This window comes from Colobus angolensis, unplaced genomic scaffold (assembly GCF_000951035.1).
Source record: "Colobus angolensis palliatus isolate OR3802 unplaced genomic scaffold, Cang.pa_1.0 Scaffold249, whole genome shotgun sequence".
NCBI lineage: Eukaryota > Metazoa > Chordata > Mammalia > Primates > Cercopithecidae > Colobus > Colobus angolensis.
In genome coordinates this window covers 2,692,462-2,716,420 of record NW_012115699.1, presented here as the reverse complement: position 1 = coordinate 2,716,420, position 23,959 = coordinate 2,692,462, and positions in this window count along the sequence as shown.

Genomic DNA, 23,959 nt, shown 5'->3' with positions numbered 1-23,959 from the left:
GTAGGAAACAGCTACTTACTTCACTGTTGAAGAGTCAACACATTAATCTTGTAAAGACCTGGGGAAGGGGTCTCTTGTTTATGTTAGCATCACCTGAAGTTTGAAACCAGCACCTAAAGGATTTCTTGAATTAAACTAGGCCTCAGGGATCCCTTTAGAGTTAAAATGGGAGGAAAAAATTTTCTAAGTACAATCGTTTCAGATTCCCTTCTAATGAGAAGACTAAAGTGAAATTCACTACCAAAGTTGGAGAATGAAGAGATGTGTGACAAGAAATAACCTGGCCATTCCAGATACATCCTCTGAGGCTTGGTTGGTCCACAAGGGCAATGATTGCAGTATACAGAGGGGACTAAAAAGTTACAGGAAGGAGGACAGAATTTCAGACTTTCACCAGGAAAAAATTTTATTAAAAAAAAGAAAATTGTGTTTATATTTGTTCAATGAATATTAATGAAGAACATTTGCAGGGCTGTAAATTCCAGAGATATACAATTATAACAATAATAAACCATTTTTTCTAAACCTGAGAATGACAATTTATGTGAGAGTACTTTATAAATTTAAAGAAAAACAAAATATTACTTAGCACCAACACACTCAACTAATATATTGCATGGTGAGTGAAACTACCGGAAACATTATCATTTTTATTAATAGTAGTATGAAAAGGTCTCTTTGTCTTTGGTATACATCAGTTTTATATGCAGTAATAAATATTATAATTAGGTATATATAAATACACATTTGTATGTGTACACATTGATTTCTGAATCAATATTTCATAGATAAGGCACAATCATACTTCTGGTTAATTTCAAAAAAAGAAATGATGTTTTCAGACATTCATTATAAGAAATGTAGTCAAGAGTGATGGTGTATTTTATTATCTAATATTGTATGAAAAGCTATCAATTTGCCACTGGCTTTTATAGTTGCTAAAGCATGAGGGACCTCTGATTATTTAGGAACTCAATGTTATATTCCACATTCTCTTCAGAAAAAGTAATCTCAGTTGATCGACTTATCAAGCTTCTGTCCAAAACTCACAGGAAGGAGGAAATATTTATGGAAACTTGACAGATTTTCAGTCTATTCATTTTATCTTTAAATGAAGCTGGGTTCCTTTGGGGAAACATACAAGTATCTTGTTATTTGATTTTCTTGTGTAGTTACAATGGCCTTTCATAGCAAGGCTAATATTTAAAAAGTAGTACTGTAAGGTATTCTATTATGTCTTTTTCTTTTTTTTTCATTTTTAAACACTTGGTCTTCGATCAAAGTAGTTACAGAATATGGTTAGAGCTATAAACCTGCTCCCCAGAAAAGAAAAAAAATTCTATAAAAATATGTAAATATGCACACTTCCTTTTAGATTTACTTTAACTATACACAGACTCCCATGATAATCATTCATGGACTTTAAGGGCAGAGATAGCAAGTTGAAACCTTCTATAGTAGTTCACACTAATTCTAGTGTTTTTTTTCTTTAAGTCTCCTGCTGGCTGTTGGTTTCAGCTAATATTTTACTGTGAGTTTATTAGGAGTTTTGTACAGGATATTGAATTTCCTCACAGGACATTTTACAAATCACTCAGATAATTTTCTCATTAGATCTATTAATATAGTGTTTTTAAAAAACATGTTTTTTCTCATACGAGAACATTTTTGTATCCTCAAACTAAATCTACTCGGTCTACTTTTATTTACTGCTGGATTTTAAGGGTTCTCTAATATAAACACTCTCCCAAAAGAAGGCCTCTCACCACCTCCAGTTTTAAACGTTATTCTGAAAGTATAGCAATGCAGTAATACTTCAATAACGAAAACAAAACATATAAATTTGTAGAATACATTTTGGTAAGACAGATATTAAAAAATTTCACTGTTGCTAAAGATATGATAGTTTCTCCGGAGAATAAAGAACAATTTAAATAAAAAATTTCAGTAAAGTGGCCAATTATAAACAGAGTATACAAAACCAGTGTGATATGCTTTGGTTGTGCCCTCATTCAACTCTCTACTTTAATTGTGTCTCCCAGAATTCCCACGTGTTGTTGAAGGCACCTAGGGGGAGGTAACTGAAACATGGGAGCTGGTCTTCCTCATGCCATTCTCATGATAGTGAATAAGTCTCACGAGATCTGATGTGTTTATCAGGGCTTTCTGCTTTTGCTTCTTCCTCATTTTCTCTTGCTGCTACCATGTAAGAAGTGTCTTTGCCTCCCACCATGATTCTGAGATCTCCCCAGCCATGTGAAACTGTAAGTCCAATTAAACCTCTTTTTCTTCGCAGTGTCGGGTATGTCTTTATCAGTAGCGTGAAAATGGACTAATACACAGTGTTTCCTACATGTTAACAACAATTACTTGACAATATAGTGAAGTAAAGTTTCTATTCACAAAAATAAATAACTTCTATTGTTTAATAAGAATTATACAAAAAGAAATGGATAGCATTTTAAGAGTTGCATAAGTGAAAGGAACATATTTTTGTATAGTAGATGCCAAATGATTCTAAGATGAATGTAGTGACTACATAAAAGAGATTGTGTTGGAACTTGATACAATAATTTTATCAGAGTAAATTATAAAGGTAGTAATGTAATGGGATTTGTGTTATTAGATGTTACAGTGTTTCAGAAAATTAAAGTGTAAGAAATATGCAATTTTTACAAAATAAACAAATAGTATAGAAAGTCCACAAGCAGATCCATATATGTATAACATATTTATTAGTAAAATGAACGTGTAATTCTTTGTCAAGGCAATAATTTTAAAAATAATGTAAAAAATATAAATTTAGATTTTCATATAACATATTACCCAAAAATAAGTTCTATATGAATAAAGATGTAAGTAAAATAACAAGGCAAAACACTTAAAAAAAAAAACTTGTGCTCTTTTTCTGGGTAGATAACGTCTTTGTAATAATAAATGTAAAGGTAGAAACAAACAAAAATTTTACTGGATTTTACTACCTAAAATTTTAGAACATTTGTATATCGAAATTACCTTAAAACAAACTGGGAAAATGGCAGCATTTATTACAGGCATCTAATATAATTATGTAAAAAATTGTTTACAAGTAAGTTGAAGGACAAAATAACTTTAATAAAAGAAATAATCTAAGCACATAAAAGACAATTCACAAATAACACAGAAAGGACAATTAAAAATGTTTCAAATGTTTACTAAAAGTAGCAATCATAAAAATATACATTTTAAAAATAAGATTATGTTCTTCTATCATTAGCTAATAAAAGAAAAGAATGGTGAAATCTAGCATCAGGGATAAATTGGATTAATACTCTAGACCACTGCCAAGAGAATAATTTAAATATATATCTAGTCATTTATTTATATCTATCCAAAATTACCTTTAATGAGTGAATATGCTAATGTTCCATTATTAGTATCTCAGCCATTTGTAACCAAGTTCAAAATTTTGAGCTTAATTGTGTTTTTTAAATTTTTCTTCAATAAATATTTTGGTAGTATAACAGAAAGAAAAATTAATATTAGTTTGGACAACATGGTGAAACCCCATCTCTGCAATAAATGCAAAAATTAGCCAAGCATGGTGGCAGGTTCCTGTAGTCCCAGCTACTCAGGAGGCTGTGGTAAAAGAATCAGCTGAGCCTGAGAGGTTGAGGCTGAAGTGAGCTATATTTATGCTACTGCACTCCAGCCTGGGTGACAGAGCAAGACCCTGTCTCAAAAAAAAAAAAAAATATATATATATATATATATTAAAAGGTATCCATCCCCTCCCATCAAAGTATCAAATTAAAACTGTGGTTTAACACTTCTTTGCACTTGAATTAATGCATTGTACTTCGAGGTAATAAGCAGACTCCTCAGAACTTACTTCCGAGTTTTAAAATCACACCACTTTTAGCAAACTTCCTTCATCTCCAAGATGGCTGGTCAAGTTACTGCTAAGAACTGTGCCATGATCCCCACTCAATAGAGGGAAATGAAAGATGATAAAGGACTTTTGTTTGCAGAGGAAACACCTGAACCAAAAAAGGTAGTCCTGCTTCTAAGAATCTAGAATTAAAATAAGCACACTGGTAAATAAAATATGCTTTAGTTCTTTTGGCAATGAGAAGCAAATGAACCACTGTCTGACAAAAGACATACGTAATGATAGTCATAGGAGGCAGACAAATTCTTAGGCAGACAGGGACGGGTCCTCAGTGAAACTCAACCTTCAAGCCAAGGACAGCCTAAAGCCTGAAAACCAAGCTACAAATTCAGGATAAAATTCATGGACCAGACTGAGAACTTAACGTTCCTGTTTGGTGCACTCTCTCCTGATTGGTCCTTATCCTTCACATTTTACATATACCTACCTTCCCCCAGTTGGTTTTTTACACTGTCATCCTGAATGGGGCTTACACTGTCTTTCTGAATGGTCCTTTTTCCAAGCCTACCCAAACCAATCAGCATGCCCTTCCTCATGCCAAGCCCATAAAAGCCCCTGGACTCAACCTCATTGCTGGCAAACTACTTTTGGGTCACTGCCAAGAGCTTTTCGGTCAATCAATAAGTTCTACTCTGCCTTACCCACTCTCTGGTGTCTGCATATCTCATTCCTCTCAGTTGCAGGACGAAAACTCGGAACTCACTGAGCTGCAAGAGTGAAAGAACTTAACATTCCTACTCGCCAAACTACAAGAGTAAAAGAGCTATAGCAGTAGCTGGTCATTTCCAAATGGTTTGTCAATCTATGAGAGGAGATACTGTAGTTAATAAATCAGCAGAAAGATAATGCATATTGCTCCAGAATTTTCGAGAACAGACTGGGTCTCTTTTGGTTGGAACTGTTCATTCATAGATCCACTGGAAACAAAGAAATTGTATTTTCCCTGTAGGGTACACCATGGAAGGGTATTATTTTTATTCATGTATTGATATATTGGTTCATTTATTATGTATTGTGGATTATCTAAATACCTAACACTGGACCAGCAACTACAAAAATTTTAAAATATATATATTAGAAATTACTTCTAGAAACTAAAAGCATTACTCAATATTAATGTATCAAATTTCATTCCTGATCATTGTACTAATGACTCCCTTCTCTAAAAGATTCAGTTAACACATAGGATTTATTTTATGTTTCTCTGATACAGGGTAGTGCAAATGTACATTCAGATGAATCCATTAAATTCAACCTCAGGCAAGAAAGACACCTTTTGTTCAAACAACCCTTCTGATTGCTCCCTTGTGCCTCCCACTGCCTTATTCCCGCAGTTATCTCCGGCTCCAGGTTACGGCTTTGCATCCTCCATCCTTGGTTCAAGTAAGCAAACATCATCCTCCTAAGCTACGTTCTTAACTAGTTAAGTTCTATGCTGTTGAGTTTAACAAATGCCTCCCTAAAAATAAACTGCAGTTGAAAAACATAATAAATCTAGTTTTTAAAAATCAAGTTAACACATTCCAACAATTGAGTAGATCCAATCAATTATGTCACTTAGGCTGACAAAAATCTCAGGATCAACTGATTCAGTGGCTCATATATTAACATCGGAATGAACTGTCATTCCTTATTTATGACTTTTCTATTGACAAGCCACTTAATTGTTATGTATCACAGTAAAAAAAAAAAATCACATTATAAAAAAAGTATTTTTCTGAAGTGAAGGGAGAATAAAATTTGACAAACACACTCGTGAAAAATCTGACACAACCATACAAGTAATGATTCTTGTTACCTTTTGTTTTCATTAACTTACCTAAACCTTTTTCTCTGACTTTCGGCAATTAAGATATATTTCTCATATATTTTTGATTTTAATAAGAAAGTAGATGGTGTGTGTATACGTGTGTATTTTAGCACCTGAGGTTTTAATATAAACACAAGCTGTGTTTTTCAATAATGTTTTTAAATTAAGTGATGGACTATAAAATATAAGGGAAAGTTATTTATTATGAGGGACAACACTTATTTCCTAATTCCCATGTTTCCAAATAGATGCTAAGATGATCTGTATCTCTTACACACTTCTCACACCTCCTCACAGAAAATAGTGAATAAGCAAACACTTAAAGTCCACCTGTCTGCTTCCATTTCTCTGTCAATTGGTTCCAAACTTGGGCAAAAAATTAGACTCAATATCTATTGATGTCTTATCACCTCAACAGTGTTAATAAACTATTTGTTGACTACTAATGAATAAATAATAAATTATTTGTTGACTACTAATAAACTTACTTGTTGACTACTCATTCCCTGACCAACTGGAGCTAATGATCTCTAGTTTTATATAGGAACAGCTCTTTGTAACTTCAGAACTATAAAGATCCATCCAGACAGGACACAAAATATCTGATATTCTATTGAATAATATTCTTATTGATTATTTTCAATTAGTGCCTTCCCCACACTATTAACTCACAGCATATTGTGCAATTTTTTTCTTCATTTTTCTGCAGAGATATCCAGGAACAACAAAACGAGTCTTAGCTTTAGACATATATTTTGTTTGCATTTTAAAAATTTCAATGGGCTAATATTAATGCGTAACTCCTTAATAAACCCAAGTTTATTTCAGTCTACAATCCAGTTTTTTCTTCAGTTAGAACACAGTTACCTGGTTTTGTCAATGACACAAATACAGAAAATAAAGCATATAGAAATTCTCAGCATTTTTACTTGACACCAATTTTACTGAGTGACACTATGAGGTTGTTCAGCATGGAAAAATACAAAACATTTCATAATGGCTAAAGTAAATTTTTACCCTAAAATGCTTCTTTTCCTATTTAGAGCACATCCTAAGACAAGCAGTTTTCTCTGTTATTACATTTCTGTTTGCCACTCTTTATTTTAAGTTAGAATCACATATTTTGTGAATATGAAACTGGTTCAAGTGTAAGACAATTGAGCTCAAAAAGTCCTGTCAATTGCAGTCCTCAAACTTACTTTCCTGACAAAAAGAAACCAATTTATATCTAAAACACCAATTTCCTCTCACAACAAACTATGCAAGGTCAACCCTGCTGAATAAAGACAGAAAATACCAGATGAAATCAGCTATTTGGACTTAAAGAGTTATCAGAAGCAGTACAGGAAGTTTAGCACATAGGAAAGAGTAGTAACAGGTTTTTTGTTTGCTTGTTTGTTTTTAACAAGGGATGCAATAATTTTTTTTTGTAAAACTGCTTAGTTTTTAAAAATTCTATCACAATTCATAAGCCACAACTGTTAAAATTGGTGAATAGTATATCTGATATTCTATTGATAGATAGTTGATAAGTCTGTCACAAATAAAAGGATAGATAGAAAGATGCTCAGAGATAGATAAGTAGGTCAAGATATTTTATTGATATGTCTCTATACATGTTATTTTAAATAGAGTATTCAGTTGCATTTAACTAGAAAAACTTGCAGTCAATCTCAAGTAAAATTTAATGATTTACTAATTCATTTTTCAAATGTCTTTTTCTCAAAACATAATATTTCTTTAAAAATTGGGAAGATACTTTTTAAAACATTAGGAGAGTGAAGTTACTTTTTGTAACAGCACATTAGACATTTACAAAGAAAATCACTTTCTCATAGAAGCCTTCTCAAACACTCTAATATATCTGTTACTCTCATGTTTGTTGCTATCTCATTATCCTGATTTAATTCCTTTAAGGCATTTATCACTAAAGGTATTTTTTATTTACATCTTTATAGTGCTTTCTGTCTTTATTCACTGGAATGTAATACTCCTGAAAACAACTTTATAGTACCATTTTTAGATGCAAGTATTTGTTGACTGAGTACCATGAAAGATAACTGGTACTCACATACTTCCTCTCACCTGTCCTCCTGCCAAAAATTATTGTTACATTACTATTTTTACATTGTCAAGATATGATACAACTATACTTTGTTCCATTATCTTAATTCCCACATGTGTTTAGTCTTAATTCTGTGTGTAAATTAGTTAAGTGCTCACCATCATTCTCCTTGCTTTCATTCCCATTTTCGGGTGTCGGCATTCTGATTCAACACTGAATCAGCTGCATTTGGCCACTGAGAAGATTTTCCAAGATGAGTGACCGAATGTTATTTCCCCGAGTTCTGATGTTTGAGGCTGTCTGTCCATTGTCCTCATATTTGAAACTGATATAAACTGGATATGTTATTATTGAGTCACCTTTATTTCCTGCACAATTGTACATACATCTTTTTTTTTTCTCTTTGGGACTTTATCACACAGTAGAGAAGTCTGTATCAGTCAAAGTCCTTCACCTTTATAGATTATGTGTCTTTTTACCTGAAGATGTGAGCATTTCTCTCTTGCTCTAGAAATTTAATAATTTGCCAGACCATGTATTAATGTTGATCATTCCAGATTATTTTTTTCAAGCACTCAGTACTCCTCTTCTTCAGATTATTATTTTTTGCTTTATATCAAAAGAACTTTTCTTCATGACAACTTCGAATCCATTTTTTTTGTGTCCCATTAGTTGGCTTCTTCTCTACTTCAAGAAAACACACTGCAGTTACATCTGCTCCCTTCACCTCTCTTCACATTAAGTTTCTGTCACTTTGTTTCCAACTACATGTCATCTATGATTTGTCAAGCTTTTCCCATACATTATATGGGAGAGAGTCATTAAACAACACACAAATAAATATAAAATTACAACTTTTACTTGTCAAATTTGCAATTTGATAAAGTAGCAGAAAAGACAAATTTGCAATTTGATAAGTGCTGTAAAGGAAATATTCAATGTCTTGATGGAATTATAGGGGCCCCAATTTATATCAGGCAGTCAAGAAAGAGCTATCAGAAGTGACATTTAAGCTGTGACACAAAGTCTGAGTCAGAGTTCATCAGATGAAGAATTAGGAGAGAATCATTTCATTCAGCAAGGATAGTATGTGTAAACTCTTCCCCTACACTGAGAAAAGCACATGGCATGCTTGAGGAACTAAAAGATAGCCATGATAGCTGAAGTGCAATGAATGCCAGGAATAAGTAAAATGATTTGAAATGACTTTTGAGAGATAGGGAATGTCCTGTAGGGCACAGAAAAGGGTTCTAATTTTAATCTATATCTGATTATAATCCAATCAAGGGTTTGTTTAAAAGGAGGGATATGAGGAACATGTAATAATATAGTATCACTTTGGCAATTTATGGAATTTGAGGAGTAGGACAGAAGAATGAATGAATAGACTAATAGTGGTTATATTCTGGCTAAGAGTTGGTCATGTTTGCATGAAGCTGAGAGCAATGGACATTAAAAGAAATGGATACATTTAAGATACCTTTTGCAGTTAGAATTGACAAGATTTTCTAATGAGTTAACTGTTGTGTATGTGAAAAAAAAGGATGGCAAGAAAAATGTCTTTATGTTTCTGACTTATAAAAGGATGGGTATAGACATCATTTACCAAGTCAGGAAAAATGAATAATGTTTGTGTAGCACTGGAATTTGGAACATGAAAGTTTTTCTGTATATATGTTAAATTTGTCGTGTTCATTGGACAGCAGAGTGAAATGTGAAGTAGGCAGCTGTATATGTGGGTTTACTGCTTAGTAGAGTGATCACAACTGATAGACATAAGGCTGAAAATCATCTTAAGTATGACTTAAAAATGGTATTTAGTTACATGGTATGATTATATGATATAATAATGGTATAATTACATCCTATCATTCAGGGAATGTACAAAGAAAAGAGAAAAGTAGTAAAATATTTGTCAAATGCTTATTATAAGCCAGGTATTTTTTTAAAGCACTTTACTTGTGTTAACTCAATTCTTCCAACAACCCTGTGGAGTAGGCTACTCATATCATTTCAGTTTTATTGATGAGCATTCTGAGACACAGGGAAGTAACATGTTCAAAGTATAACTAATTACATTTCTGGAATAAAGAATATTAAAGGAAATAGCAGAGAAGAGGAGAGGTAAGAGGAGTAGGTGAGAAAGAGCAGAAGATGAAGAGAAGAGGAGAGGAGAGAAGAGGGGAAGAAGAAGAGAATAATACTTGAACCAGGGACACCCTCAACATGTAAAGGTGATAAAGTAGCAGAAAGGACAAAAAAATATATATACAGAAAGTAAGAGGAAAATCAAGAGCATTTCCAAAAGAGGAAATTTAATAGAATTAACACACACACACACACACACACACACACACACACGCATCCCCCCTACACACATGATGTTCAATTCTGTTAAATGCTGCAAGCTTTTTAAATAATATAAAGTCAAATAAATTTTCCTTGGTTTGGCAACATGAAGGTAATTGGAGACACTGATAAAAATAGGTGGAGTATAGCGTGGGTGTGGCAGCTCATGCCCATAATCCCAGCACTTTCACTTCAGCCCATGAATTTGAGATCAGCCTGGGCAACATAGTGCTACCCTGTCTAGATAGATAGATAGATAGATAGATAGATAGATAGATAGATAGATAGATAGATAGATAGATAGGCAGGCATGGTGTCATGTGTCTGTAGTCCCAGGTACTTGGGAGGTGGCTGAGTTGGGAGGATCACTTGAGCCCAGGAGGTAGAGGCTGCAGTGAACCATAATCATGCCACTGCATTCCAACCTGTGCAACAGAGTGAGACCCTGTAAAAAAAAAAAAAAAAAAAAAGAAGAAGAAAAAGGAAAGAAAACAAAAAAACGAAAAAAAATGTATTTGGAGTGGAGTGACAGTTACGGAAGCATAGTTGGACTAATTTGAAAAGTGAATGTTGTTTGGAAGTCTAATGTGTAGAGACTAACCTAAGCCAACATTTTTTCCTATATATGATACAACAAACATATTTTAGTCCATTTAAGGCGTGTAAGGATGTGAAGAAAGCTTTACCTCACCAAATGGACAGATCAAATGAGAATGTAAGCACACTTGAAATTTGAGGTTGCCCTGGGGACAAGTGCGGATACTATGATGGAAACCAATCATTTAGTCATGTGCTTGTGAAGTTAGAGCACCAAATCTGAGTGTCTCAGAAAACGTGGACCCTCAAAAGGAGTTCAAGTAGTCCCAGACTAATAGCATAGCTCTGGAGGAATAGATAGATGCACATCACTCCAGTACATATATATTTGCTGCATAAAAATTTAAAAGAAATTTACATCTAGACTCATCATCCAGAAATTATAGCAAACCAAAGACAAAGAGAAAAATCTTAGAATTGGTCAGAAAATTACAGCAGAGTTCCTTCAAAAAAAAAAAAAAAAACTACAGTTACAATGACCCATGACTTACCCAGAACAATAAAGTCAGGAATACAGAGAAAAAGGTGGCCAATGTGCTGAAAGAGAACTGTAAAACTAATACTTATATGAAGCAAATTGTCCTTTAATGATAGGCAGTGAAAATGTTCAGAGAAACACTTGCATGTGGATATTCTGTAGCTATATTAGTAGTATACCTGATAAATATTAAAGCAAAACATCTTAGTATAAATCACATGATAATGATAAAAGGATAAATTCACCAAGAAGATACCAATCTGAATCTGTAAGTACATAATTATGTGGCCTCAAAATACAAAGCAATAACTGTCAGATGTACAGAGGAACTGTCAAATTCACAACCACAGTGAGACATAACATACCTCTTTTATTAGTTGATAGCATATACAGACAAAAATAATCTGAGGAGATAAAACGTTTGAACATCTCTAGTGGAAAATTAAACTCAGAGATGTATATAGAATCCCGCTTTAAATTTCTGTAGAATGCACATTCTTTCTAAGCTTGCACTAACATTTATTTTTAAAAAGTGACCATATCAACTATATAGGAAACCATTAAGCAGAAAGGCATTATTGTTCAGCAAGGTGTTGAGAAGTGTCTAGAAGCTATGAGATGACAGAAGATGCCTTCACATATTTTTTTTTTTTTTACAAAGTGTGGTATCAAAAATCACCAGGGGAAAGTGATAGATTTACAGCAATAGTGAATTTTGAATTTGCAGTCATGTATTTAAAACATAACTAGCTGTGTGTTTTCTCTCCTTCAAACTCCCAACTTCTCTCCTGTAGGTTCAGAAAAGACAGTTTGGATAAACTATATTGAAATTTGGCCAAGGAGTAGGACAGAAGTATATACTACCAATTGCTTTAAATAATAATGGAATTGAAACTGATAAAGAGGCAAAAAGAGGATTGTAGGGAATGATGTATGTTTAACTGGTGTTTAACATGTGTGAGTGTGTGTATGTTACACACACACGGAGCGAGGCCTTGAAGAGGAGAGAAAGAAAGAAATATTTTGTCTAAGGACTCTTTCCATGTTTTATGATTTTTCTGATTCATCTCGTGTAATCTCTTACCGTATTAGGGTTCTCTAGAGGGACAGAACTAATAGGATATATGTATATATGACAGGGAGTTTATTAAGGAGGATTGACTCACACGAGCACAAAATAAAGTCCCACAATAGGCTGTGTGCAAGTTGAGCAAGGAAGCCAGAGGTAGATCTGTCTGAATCCCAGAACCTCAAAAGTAGGGAAGCCAACAGTGCAGCCTTTAGTCTGTGGCCAAAGGCCCGGGAGTCCCTGGAAAAGCACTGATGTAACTCCAAGAGACAGGTAAAGAACTTGGAATATGATGTTTGAGGGCAGGAAGTATCCAGCATGAGAGAAAGATGGAGGCTGGAAGTCTCAGTAAGTCTGCTCTTCCATCTTCTCTTGCCTGCTTTATTCTAGCTGCACTGGTAGCTAATTAGATTCAGCGTGGGTCTGCCTCTCCCACTCCACTGACTCAAATGTTAATCTCCTTTGACAACACCTTCACAGACACACCCAGAAGCAATACTTTGCATCCTTTAGTCCAATCAAGTTGACAGTCAATATTAACTATCACACCTACATTCACCAACACATACTTATTGTTCTCTGGGGAACACAAGGGAGGCTTGAAAAAACTACAAGTGGAATAATCTGGATCACCTCAAACATGGGAAAAGATTTAATAAGAGAATTAGAGGAAAGGAGAAAAGAAACTTTTTTTTTTACTTTGTATTTCAACCACTTAAAGCAGTTTCTGTTTATCCTTCTAGCTTTCACATTATTAAATTTAAATTTATCAAAATATAATTTCTTTATGGTATACACATTGAGCATTTGAAATAAAATGATGGAGAGAGGATACATTTTTCATCTTTACATGGTTGCTATAGTCAATGTAGTCAGAAACAGGATTTTGTATATTATTGAACTCAATAGAATGTACACTTTAACGTGAAGAAAATAATTATTTTGTGTATTGAATGCTCATAATTTCCTTTCCACATTCCAATGCAATCATTGATTCCAATAACCTAGATGCTTTCTAGTTGGTACCTGTACCCAGATTTCCTATTTCCTTTGTATTTTCTCTCCTTAGAGAATGTTCTATCATGAAGTTATTCCATTGCATCAACTTTAAACCGGCTACTTCTAGATTTACTATTGTCCCTCAACTCTCTTTTTTCTGACTTTCATCACATGGTTTTAATAAACATCAAAGAATAAACGACACATATGTCAATCAAAAGACTTGTGTTCAGAGTCCATAAAGGAACGTGACAAATCAATATTAAGAAAACAAAGAACTCATCAAAAGCAAGCAAATGATTTGAGAAGACATTTTATAAAAGTATACAAATTATCAATAAGCACTTGAGAAGATACTGAACATTAGTAATCATTAGGATAATGCAAATTAAAACTGCATGATATACACCCATTGGAATGAAAAAGTTGACATAGTGTTGGCAAGGTTGTGGAGTAACTGGAATGCACATACATTGCTGGTAGAAAAACAAAATTGTACAGCCACTTTTGCTAACAGTTGGTTTCATAAACATATATATTCTATACTAGCCATCCATTACACTTTATTTGCTTACTCAAGATATATACATGTGTATTACACATATACATGTATATATTTCCACAAAAACATTTGTACAGGAATAGCCGTAGCAATTTGGCTACATTTTGGGAAACAACTCAAATGTCTTTCGGTGGATGAATAAATAACAAATTATGGTATATCCATAATGGACTTAGTATTTACTTACTACTTAGCTACACAAAGGAACACACTATTGATACATACAGTGGCATAAATAAATCTCAAAATCATGCTGAAAGTGTGCACACTGTATGATGTCATTTATATAAAATTTTTGAAAAATGCAACTAACCCATGTTGATGGTGAGCCAATCAGTGGTTGTCTAGGAGTGGGGTGAGAAGGAAAAGATGGATTGCCAAGGGCACAAGGACACTTTGGTGGTAATGGAAGTGTTTATTATCTTGAATGTGGTGACATAAATATATCAGAACTGATCAGACTGAAGATCGAAATGTATTTATATCTCTTTCTGTGAAAAGTCAAAAAATGTTCTTTCTTGCCTTATTTGAGTTTGTGAAAGCTATTACCTCTGTGAAGCCCCATGCCTAAATGTTCCAGATCATTGTTTTTTCACTCTCTTTTCTGCAATTGCACAAGTCTATATTCACGTCTATCATGGACATCATCACAGAGGAAAAACAGCTTCCTAATAATGTTTAAAGTTCTTGCATGGATATTGTCTACTTAAATTTACTACCTATTCCTGATTCAATATTTGTAATTATATTAACATATCTGTTCCTCATCTCCCACCAGGTTGTGAAGTTCTTGAGGAAAATCATCTTTGACTTGTCACCTGTTCCAGCACCTAGCACACTGATAGTCACACAGTAGGGTTGTAATCAGCACTTGCAGGCTGAATCGATAATGCTTATAACATTTGTAAGGCATTTTGGTGGTTTTCTAATAGAGTTTAGGCTCTTGACTTTCCTATACCACTGAGATTGCTTTATAATTGAGGTGTTGTTTTCAACAATTTTCATGACCCATAAACTTTGCAATTCCCTGGACACATTTGGAAGAAATAATATCGGAATTATTTCAATCAGCACCTTTAGCGTTTACATGATAGATTTTATCTGCTGTGATGCCCATCTTCCACAAAAATAATCATTTCTTGTTAACTTTTCTGTTTGCAAAAATCATGTTACTTCTGTTGTCCCCAGTTGCGGTTATTTCTGATTCTGCCATCTAAACTACAGTATTTGCACACATAATCTCTATTCAAAAGAATATAGCACACTTTTTAAGCCATTATCTACTACTGGGGGTGTGTTTGTTATTGCTTTCTATGCCTCTATTGTCTCCTCAACTAGGAATCTATAACACAAAATCCTGCAAAGCTTTTGTGAGAAATGTCATAAAGGAATGTGTTACTATAGAAGATGTGAAAATTCCATTTGGACTTATTTACCAATTGAGAGAGATATTCAAGGTAGGGACAATATTATCAGCAAAGACTACACCGCAAATAGTAATAGGGATTTTTTTTTAGCTTTTTCTTCAAAAAGACAGAAATCTAATAGAAAACAGTTTTGCAATATAAGTGAATAAATATAACCAGTTTTGTGCTAGGTTTTCCACTGCTATTACCATGTTGCCCATTAAGCATGTTTATGGAGTACTCAATGACAAGAAAATAGTTTGATGGACATATCCCATGTAATGAGATTTTTCTGAAATTGTAGTTTTACTTCAAGTACAAGTCTGGAAATATCTAAAACGATATTTCTAGATGAAAGGAGTGAATCTAAGGGAATTAATGGAGACTCATTTAACCTTTAATGTCCCAAGAAGTAACAGCATTTTGGAGGAAAAAGAAAAAGAAAAAAATCCCAAACTAATGGCCATTATTATTTACAAATATACATATATAGGATTTTGGCAAATAGAGCTTCCCAAAGGTTATTATGCTACCTGGATAAAACATCTAAAATGTCTTCATTTGTGGTAAATTTAAGTGAAAGCCTGAACATTATCTATCTACCTACCTATCTATCTCCTAAATCCTAAGTGAAATGACCAAAATATATATAAAAATAGAGAAAATCTGTATCATACATTTAGTCAACTCCAGTCTAAATCTCCTTCTACATCTCAAATGAAATTGAGCCTGTCAACGTCACAAAGCACTTCCATGATTCTAGACTCAAGGTCTGGAATCTTTCTTTTCTGGTTCATCTATTCTGCAGTTTTAGACACAAAGGACTCCTCCTCTTTTTGCTTACTCACCATGTTCTTTTCAGTCTTACTTTGCAACTACTTCTCTTCCTGAAATCTTCAATGTCAAAGTATCACTGGACTCAGTTCCTCCTTATTCACTTCTATGTGGACACACATTTTTGATATGATTTTATCCAATCTCTTGGCTTTACATAAATTCTATTTACTGATGAATTCCAAATCCACGACTCTAAACCTGACATCTTCCTTAAGCCCAAAGCTGGTCTTTTCAACCACCTACGTAACATATGCACTTAGACATTGTATTTTTTGACTTAGGCTAAGTTATGATACAGTAACTAAGAACTCCCAAATCTTAGCATATTACACCAAAGGTTTATTTATGCCCTCATGAAATATTGGCTCTTTGTGAGCTGAAGATTCCTGATCCATGTGTCTTTTTCACCCTTGAATTCAGATTGAAGGTTTCATGGCAGAGGGGAAAGAAGAATGGGAAGACTGCACAATGACTCTTAAAACCTTTACCAGGGGTGGCATGTGTCACTTCTACTCACGTTTCATCAGGCCAAGAAAATCATGTGGTCAAGCTTGATATCAGTGTGACAGGAGAATATAATCTTCCACAGAGAATGCCAGCAAAAAATTGAGAATAATAATATAATTTGGCACAAATGTTTGGTAACCTTAAAGTTAACATGTCCAAAATTTAAACATTTCTTTTTCTTCAGAAGACATCCTCCCTTCTAATCCTTCTTATCGCTCCAAATTATATCTCCATCCATTAACTTGGCACAGCAAGAGATCTTAGAGGAAAGAGTAATTTTTTTTTCTCTGCTCATCATCCAATCCATTGTTAAATCTTAGTACTTCAACAGGTGTGTCAAAAATCCAATTCTTTCCCTCACCAGTACTATCATATCAGTCTAAACCACCATCTCTTCTCTCCCAGGATTACAACTGTAGATACCTAACCATGTCATACTATAACCTGTTTACCATAAAACGTCCAGTATTTTCTCTTTGAAATATAAACTGAGTGACATCACACCAATATTTTAAATCCTGCAATGACTTCCCATCACACTGATAATAACATCTAACTTCTTCAAGTTGACTACAGCGCCCTGTGGACTTGATTCATCCATCCCCTTACCTCAGGTGAATCCATTTTCTGTTTGTTCACTGGACTGCATTTATACCAGCCTTGGCTTCTACAGCATGCCCAACTCTTTCTCACCTCTGAGAGTCTACAAGTGTTGATAATCTACTCTTGCCATCTGGACTACTCTTCTGCCATAGAGTTCTCAAATGAAACCTTACCTCTTTAAGAGGCTTTCTCTGACCACCTTATCTCAATTAAAAAAACTAATCCTTTACCCTAGTAGCAATCTATCCTGTATCATAGCAATATTATTCATACAATTAGTCAATCTTGTTTGTATACTTGTTAATCAGTTTATTGTTTGCTTCTAATGCTGTAGCATAAATCCCATGAGGACAAAACCATATTTTGTTATTGCGGCTGTTGTTCTCTCATACCAGCTGTATAGTAGATTCAGTAAATATTTGTTAAATAAATGACATTATTTTTCAAAAATCTTTGCAGGATTTCTGCAGATAAAACCAAGGTGAAGGAAGAAACCAAAGACCAAGGAAGGTGAAGGAAGAAAGCAAAAAGTATCTTTGTGGTGAAAAAAAGCGTTTTCTTAGGAAGTGGAGAATTCTAGCAGAAACCCAGTAATACCACTGAGAGATGCTGGTTGAAGGTAAGAGATAGACATAGAAGGAAACGGGAAAACTATACGTAAATTACCTCTTTTACTTCTACATTATGATCATTCAAAAATAAATATATCCAGGAATTGGGAGGGTAAGTAAAGCCATTGAGACTACTCTGTGTATTATAATGTTAATAACAAAAATACAATAAGGTGTTAGTTAACATTTTAGGAGAACTTACTATTCTAAGCATTTAAATATATTAACTCAGTTCTAAAAACAGCACTGTGTTTTTCCTGTTTTAGATTAAAAATCAAAGGTAGAAATGAATACCAATAGTTAATCTAAAATGGGAAAGAAATAGCTCAGTTGATTAGAGCATGGTGCTAATAAAATGAAATAAACACAATCTTTTTAAGATCACATACATCTAGTAAGTAGCAGTACCACGATTTGAAATGACATTTTCTGAACCAGCATCTTAAATACTATTCATTTCTCTACGATGTGTGTCGTCCAACATTGTCCTGTCTTGGATGTGATCTCAAGCTGGATCTGTTTAGTAACCTGGAAGAACATATATGGAGTGGGAGTGGAAAGAGCTTTTCTTTCTGCACCAGTAGTGTATCCAGTCACCTCCTACCGGGTTCCTCCCTCAACATGGGGATATTACAATTCAAGATGAAATTTGGGTGAGGACACAGAGCCAAATCATATCATTCTGCCCCTGGCTCCTCCCATGTCTCATGCCTTTTTCACAGTTTAAAACCAATCATGCTTTCCCAATAGTCCCTCAAGTCTTATCATTCCAGCATTAACTCAAAAGTTCAAGTCTAATGTCTCATCTGAGATAAGGGAAGTCTCTTCAGCCTATGAGCCTGTAAAATTAAAAACAAGTTAGTTACCTCTGAAATACAATGGAGGTACAGCATTTGGTAAATATTACCATTCCAAATGGGAGAAACTGCCCAAAACCAAGGGGCCACAGATCTCATGCATGTCAGAAAACTTATTGGCAGGGAACTTATTAAATCTTAAAGCTCCAAAATAATCTCCTTTGACTCCATGTCTCACTTCCAGGACACACTGATGCAAAGGGTGAGCTCCCAAGGCCTTGGGCAGCTCTGCCCCTATGCATGGTATGGCCCATGCGGCTGCTTTCATGGGTTGGTGTTGAGTGCCTGTGGCCTTTCCAGGCCCTCTGCTCACATCTCCACTAGGTGGTGCCCCAGTGGGGACTCTGTAGGGACTTCAACCTCATATTTCTCCTTTGCACTGCCCTAGGAGAGGTTCTCCATGAGGACTATCTCTGGAGCAGACTTCTCCCTGGACATCCAGGTGTTTCTGTACACCCTTTGAAATCTAGATGGAGGTTCCCAAACCTCAACTCTTCTGCACACCCACAGGCCCAACACCATGTGGAAGCCACCAAGGCTTGTGGCTTATACCTTCTGAAGCAATGGCCTGAGGTATACCTTGGCCCCTTTTAGCCACAACTGGAGCTGGAGCAGCGGGGATGCAGGATGCCATGTCCCAGGGCTGCACAGAGCAGCGGGGTCCTGGGCCTGGCCCATGTTTTCCCTCCTAGGCTTTCAGGCCTGTGATGGGAGGGGTTGCCAGGAAGGTCTCTGACAGGACCTGGAGACATTTTCCCTATTATCTTGGCTATTAACCTTCTTCTTGTTATTTATGCAAATTTCTGCAGCCAGCTTGAATTCCTCAAACAGAAAATGGGCTTTTCTTTTCTACCACATGGTTAGGCTACAAATTTTCCACACTTTTATGTTCTGCTTCCCTTTTAAACATAAGTTCCAGTTTCAAACCATCTCTTTTGTGAATGCATATGACTGAACATGCTCATAATCAGTCAGTTTCTCTCTTGAATGCTTTGTTGCTTAAAGGTTTCTTCTGCCAGATACCCTAAATCATCTCTCTCAAGTTCAAAGTTCCACGGGTCTCTAGGGCAGGGCAAAATGCTGCCAGTCTCTTGGCTAAAGCATAGTATGAGCGACCTTTACTGCAGTTGCCCATAAGTTCCTCATCTCCATCTGAAGCCTCCTCAACCTGGACTTCATTGTCCATATCAGTATCAGCATTTTGGTCAAAACCATTCAAATAGTCTCTAGGAATTCCAGACTTTCTCTCATCTTCCTGTGTTCTGAGTTCTCCAACTTGTTCCAACCTCTGCTGGTTACCCAGTTCCAAAGACCTATCTACGTTTTCAGGTTATCTTTATAGTAGTACCCCACTCCTGGAACCAATTTCCTGTATTAGTCCATTTTCATACCGCTATAAAGATACTACATGAGACTGGCTAATCTATAAACAAAAGAGGTTTAATTGACTCACAGTTCCACATGACTGGGGAGGCCTCAGGAAACATACAATCATGGCAGAAGGGGAAGCAAGTCACATCTTACATGGTGGCAGGAGAGAGAGAGAGAGCACAGGGAAAACTGCCACTTTTAAACCAGCAGGTCTTGTGAGAACTCTCTCACTACTGTAAGAACAGCATGGGGAAAACTGCCCATGATCCAATCACCTCCCACCAGGTCTCTCTCTCAACAAGTGGGGATTACACTTTGAGATGAGATCTGGGTGAGGACACAGAACAAAACTGTATCAACCATCAACCCTCTAAGCTGACTCAGAAGGCTCATTAACATCCTAAGGCACTGAGATACTGCTTGTCCACAAGACTCCAGAAATATGTCAATGCTGTGGACAGTCAGTAGGTAATATGGTGGCTGTTGTTGATGGGATGTCTTTATCCAATGTCAGTGAGCAGAGGACTAACAAGGCTTCATATCCTTAGTGACATAGGCTGCTCTTTCAAATAGAGACTGAAAGAAACACAGATGCAGGCTTAAGTCCTTGCTGCAGACTACCACCAGTTGTCTCACACAAACAGACATACGCATAAAGAGAAGCAGACAGAGATGAGAAAGGAGAGACACACACACAAAGGCAGAAAGACACAACAACTACTTTTCCTTTACCTGGCAATCAATTTTATATAAAGGGTCATAATAGCTTTAAGATGTTGAACACATTTTCTCAAGAGAGGTATTAAGGAATTGTCCATTTTTGAAGTATTCTTTTACAATTAAAAATCTAAGATTCATTTGGAAAAACTGCATTTATTTACAACATTAAGATTGACATCTACTCTCACATGTATATGCATTATTTTTCAGAATTTGGTATCAAGATTGTTACTTTTGTAACATAACTTGGAAATCCTTCCATTGCTTCCAAAACTCTATAGCCATATATAAAGGAAGGAAAGTTTGTGTTTCCTGAAAGTTCATGAAAAAATAGACCCTAAAATCTTCTCAGTCCAATTCTTTTTATTGAGTCAATGATTTTAAAATAATTTTCCCTTTATAGTTTTTATGCTTTTATATCCTTTGAGAACGTATATATCCCTAAAATGTTACACTTTACCTCTACATTTTTATAGTAAATAATTGACAGTAGTTTTCTATCATATTTAAAAATCTGACCTACAGTAATCCAACAAAGATTTATTGAGGCCTATTATCTCCCAGGACTGATCTGAGGTCTGGATATATAATAGCAAATGAAGTAAAAATTCTCATAGTCATGGAGCACACGTTTTGATGTAATTTAAGTCTGTTTCTAATATTCATGATTTCAGTATTTTATTTTTTAATTTGCTTCAATCAAGATTTATCAATTTTTATTAATATATTGATATGCTGAACCTTGTAATATATATAACTTATACAGCCTAAGTTTCTAATTCATCAAGGTGTAATTGTTATTGATAATTGAGAGACAGGCCTAGCTGCATTTCCTAGGCGGACTAAGAATTCCTAAGCCTAACTGGGAAAGATAATAACACCTTTGTCTGTATACTTGAGCTTGTTACATTGTTTTTTGTTTTCTGAGCCGAGACAAAAGGCCAGTCTTTCCTTCCACCTTTCTCTTTTTCTATTTTTCCTCTCTCTCTGGCTGCACTCCTTGCTTTCTTCTTGCTATATTTGTAGGTAAAAGCATACTAACGGCCTTCTTATTATCCTTTTAAATAAAACAAAATTGTTAAAGATTTAAATAAGAAAAATTTGAAAGATTCTTTTTAAATAACAATTTAAAAAGAAAAGAAGGCCATTAGCATGCTTTTACATGCAAATATAGCTCTATTACAAATATTTTGGAGTTGTGCCCATTAAGTTGATATTTTAGACAGTTTATAATTCACAATTTGTTTTCCCCCTTCCCTCAAAATTTTGTTATGATTCACCTTGTTTTTATGGGGGAAATATTTACAATTTTCTGAATGATTAGATTTTTAATTTGCTATTTCTAGCAGGGTCGTTCTTTTAACATTCTATTGGCATTTTTCCAAGAAGACGTAATCTGTACTATTTTGACTCTTAGAACGTACTAAAAGTTTTTATTATGAAGAAACCATAAATATATGAAAAGACTTTTATAAATTGAGAGATTTCCATTATTTTTAAAAACTAAATCCATGTCTTTTTCCTTGGATATTTTTAACATTGAGGATTCAGTGTAAAATTTGGGGATTTTCTTGTATCTCTATTAACTTTTCTTTCAATTTTATATGCATTTTGTTTTGAAAAAATAGCAAATATATATTATAGATTATATCTCAATACTTCAGTCTCTGCTATCATTAATAGATGTTCATCTTTGTCATTTTTGCTGCAAGCCTTTTTTAAAAAAAAAAAAATTTCAGTTAAATGGTTTTCTTTTTTACATGAAGCAAATCCCCTTAGGCACCTACCTGCACCTTCACCTTCTCTGCACCTGCAAGGTCTCTGCTGCTGCTAAGTCAGTCAATCACTACTAATGTTTTGGTTGGTATTCTTGTGGTCCACCTTTTTGTGTGTGCCTTGCAGACATATTTATATAAACTTGGATTAGTATTTTAAATTTACATAAATGCTGTGATACTCTACAATCTTGCTTTATTGCACCTTGCTTTATTCACTTAACTTTATAATTTTTGAGTTTTATTTTTCTCTATACACACGCACACACATCTCATTATTTTAACTTGTTCTAATATTTTCTACCTTTTTTCACTTTCCCACTGTCATACTCAACTACCTCATGCCACGTTTTTTTTTTTTTAAACACCCAATGCCTTTTCTCTTTTTATTTGCCGAAAATTGAAATGAGAAACGACTCCCTATAGGCTCTCACCACAATTACCACCCTATTGGTCCCTGAAACCTGCTAAAAGAAAAACTTAAGCCAAATTAAATGTAACACAGTCTAATTCAGCAAAGGATTTGCAAATCAGACAGCCTCCCAAGACAGAGTAGGCTCAGAGAGACCAGCACAGCCACGTGGTAGAAAAAGATTTATGGACAGAAAAAGGAAAGTGACTTACACAAAATGGAAGTGAGGTACAGAAGAAACAGCCAGATTTGTTACAGCTTTGGCATTTGCCTTAACGGAACATGGTTTGAATAGTTGACTCCCTTTGATTGGCTAAAACTTGGTGATTGGCACAAGAGTAGATTACAGTTGGTATACACTACCACTTAGATCATAGATCACTCTATGCTGAGAAACCCTTAGGCTCAACTTAAAATACATAAGGAGGGAGCTTTAGGCTAAAGTTGATTTTTAGCAAGCTCTACGCTCAGATTGCCCACATGTACAATGAATGAACTGCCCATAAGCCTATCAAAGTCCAGATTCTCCACATACACAGTAGATTATATCCTTTTTTCCCCTTGTCAAAAACATTTTTTTCCCACTATTTCCCTCTTTCTCTCTTGCATCACATTTTTATCCTTTATTAGTGGATCCTTTGCATGAGCCTTTTTTTTTTTCTTTTGAGATGGAGTCTCGCTCTGTCGCCCAGGCTGGAGTGCAGTGGCGCGATCTCGGCTCACTGCAAGCTCCGCCTCCTGGGTTCATGCCATTCTCCTGCCTCAGCCTGCTGAGTAGCTGGGACTACAGGCACCCGCCACCAGGCCCGACTAATTTTTTGTATTTTTTAGTAGAGACAGGATGACCTCGTGATCTGCCCTCCTTGGTCTCCCAAAGTGCTGGGATTACAGGCGTGAGCCGCCGTGCCTGGCCGCATGCGTCTTCTCTTGATCCCATTTTACCTCCTGCTACTGCTTCATTTGTCTAATACCCTTTCTGGTAGAATTAAAACTATATTTA